Below are 3,181 nucleotides of genomic sequence, written 5' to 3' on the forward strand. Positions count from 1 at the left end.
TCAAGTATAGTTGACCTACTATTACTGCAAATAATTTTGAACTGAAACCTAACACAATTCAAATGATACAACAGTTTGTTCAGTTTGATGGTTTGCAGAACGAGGATCCCAACGCTCACTATGATACCTTTAAAATTAACGACGTTTCTGATGATGCCATTCGCCTTCGATTGTTTCCCTTTTCATTAAGGAATAAGGCTAAACAATGGTTGAACTCGTTACCACGAGAGTCAATTACTACTTGGGAACAAATGACTAAAAAGTTTTTATTAAAATATTTTTCGCCGGCTAAAATAGCCAAATTACATAATGATATCTTTTCTTTTGTGCAGATGGATTTAGAAACACTCTATGATGCATGGGAGAGATACAAGGACCTTTTGAGAAGGTGCCCTTACCATGGGTTACCACTTTGGATACAGGTTCAAACGTTTCATAATGGCTTGAATCCTTTGACTTGGCAGATGATTGATGCAGCCGCTGGAGGAACTATCAATAATAAGACACCTGAGGCGGCTTACAAATTTATTGAGGAGATGTCATTGAATAACTATCAGTGGCAAGTTATGAGAACAAAGCCGACGAAAGCAGCCAGTGTTTTCAACCTCGACACGGTTGCTATGTTATTTAACCAAGTAGAACTCTTAAATAAAAAGATTGACAGTTTGTGTGGTTCTACTCAAGTACATCCAATGATAAGGTGCAATTCGAATGGAGGAGGAGGATGCACAGAATTTCAACCCTTCAACCCTAGCATCAAGGAGGAACAAGTCCAATATATGGGTAACAATAACTCTAGACCCCAAAATAACCCGTATAGTAACACTTATAATGTAGGTTGGAGAAACCATGCCAATTTCTCGTGGGGCGGTCAAGGAAATCAAAGGCCACAACCCTCTGGGTTTTCAACAACCACCTTACAAGCAAGAAAAGAAGCCGAACCTTGAGGAAATGTTAACAAAATTCATATCGGTGTCAGAAACTTGTTTCCAGAATACTGAGACAGTTCTTAAGAATCAACAAGCATAAATCCAAGGGCTCGAAACTCAGATAGGCCAACTCACCAAATTGATTTCTAAATGACCACAAGGAAGTCTACCTAGTAATATTGAACCCAACCCAAAAAAGCACATGAAAGCAGTTACACTAAGGAGTGGGAAAGTGTTAGCTGAATTTGAAAAAAGCCACAACAAGAAGTTGACAGAAAGGAGGTCGAACCCGAAAACAATGACAACCTAATGCCAAAAGAATATAAACCACCAATCCCATACCCAATAAAGTTGAAGAAAGATCGTACGGATGCACAATTCGGTAAATTTCTTGAACTTTTTAAACAACTGCATATTAACTTACCTTTTGTTGAAGCGATATCACAGATGCCTACATATGCAAAATTCTTAAAGGAGCTTCTAACAAACAAAAGGAAGTTTGAAGACTTATCTACAGTGGAACTTAATGAGGAGTGCTCAACCATACTCCAAAATAAATTGCCAACCAAACTGAAAAATCCAAGAAGTTTTACTATTCCCTGCTTAATTCGTAGTTTGAATGTTGATAAAGTACTAGCTGATTTAGGCACCAGCATTAATTTGATGCCACATAAAATGTTTAAACAACTTGGTCTTGGGGAACCTAAACCCACTAGGATGAGTATTCAATTAGCGGATAGATCTGTTAAATATCCTAGGGGAATTATAGAGGACGTACTTATAAAAGTAGATAAATTTATATTCCTGTTGATTTCGTTGTGCTTGACATGGATGAAGATGTTGAGGTGCCTTTAATTTTAGGTCGGCCAATTTTAGCCAGTGCTAGAGCTATAATTGATGTGGGTGATGGTAAATTGGTACTTAGAGTAGGTGACAAAGAGATTATTTTTAAAATTTATGATGTCCTGAGATTTTCTAGAGAACAGGATGACTCATGTTATTTTATCGACTCTATTGATCATGCTACTCAATATTCTTTTCAAGAAATCGTACACAAGGACATGATGGGATTGTGTCTCGCCCAAGGAGAGGGGATGGATGATGATTCTGAAATAGGAACCGAACTAAACTCCAATGAAACCTCCCCAAAACTAGCAGAATATGAGGGAATTAAGGTAAAAGATGAACTTAAGCAAAAACCCTCTATTGACGAACCTCCCAACCTGGAACTTAAACAATTTCTAAATCACTTGGAATATGCTTTCCTTGGAAATAATTCCACATTACCGGTAATTATTGCATCCAATTTGCAACCCAAGGAGAAAGAGGAATTACTCCAAGTATTAAGAGAGCATAAAAGGGCCATAGCTTGGAAAATTTCTAACATTAAAGGGATCAGCCTTTCTTTTTGCACCCACAAAATTTTAATGGAAAATGAATATAAACCATGCGTGCTAGCCCAAAGACGACTGAAACCCAACATGAAGGAAGTTGTTAAAGCTGAGGTAATTAAACTCCTAGATGCTGAAATTATTTAACCTATTTCTAATAGTTCTTAGGCGAGTCCAATGTAGGTTGTTCCTAAAAAAGGAGGCATAACTGTTGTAGCCAATGAAAAGAATGAATTAATCCCAACAAGGACAATCAAAGGTTGGAGAGTCTGCATTGATTATAGGAAGCTAAATGATGCCATGAGAAAAGACCACTTTCCCCTTCCATTCATTGACCAAATGTTGGAAAGATTGTCAGGACACATGTACTACTGCTTTTTAAACGGACTCTCTGGCTATTTCCAAATCCCAATAACTCTTAAAGATCAAGAAAAGATGACATTTACATGTCCATATGGTATGTTTGCTTATCATAGAATGCCTTTTTGGATTATGTAATGCTCTTGCTACTTTTCAGCACTGCATGATGGCCATTTTTACGAACTCGTAGAAGACGTCATGGAGGTATTTATGGATGATTTTTTAGTTTTCGGTAACTCTTTCCATCTTTGCCTAAAAAATTTAAAACGAGTGTTAATAATATGTGAGGAAACAAACCTTGTACTTAACTGGGAAAAATGTCACTTTATGGTTCAAGAAGGTATTGTGTTAGGACATAAAATTTCTAGTAGAGGGATTGAGGTTGATAAATCTAAAATTGAAACCATTGAAAAACTACCTCCCCTTAATTCGGTTAAGGCTATTAGAAGCTTCTTAGCACATGCTGGGTTTTATAGAAGATTTATTAAATACTTTTCTAAA

General features: G+C 36.8%; 1 non-coding gene across 1 annotated transcript; it reads right to left on the reverse strand.

The window, feature by feature from the left end:
- Positions 1-300: 300 nt before the first annotated feature.
- LOC121217419 (small nucleolar RNA R71) lies at positions 301-406 on the reverse strand. The gene has a single exon (XR_005913522.1). It is a non-coding gene; the product is annotated as a small nucleolar RNA R71 (small nucleolar RNA).
- Between the last annotated feature and the right edge of the window lie 2,775 nt (positions 407-3,181).

Source organism: Gossypium hirsutum, chromosome A02, assembly GCF_007990345.1.
Source record: "Gossypium hirsutum isolate 1008001.06 chromosome A02, Gossypium_hirsutum_v2.1, whole genome shotgun sequence".
Lineage (NCBI taxonomy): Eukaryota > Viridiplantae > Streptophyta > Magnoliopsida > Malvales > Malvaceae > Gossypium > Gossypium hirsutum.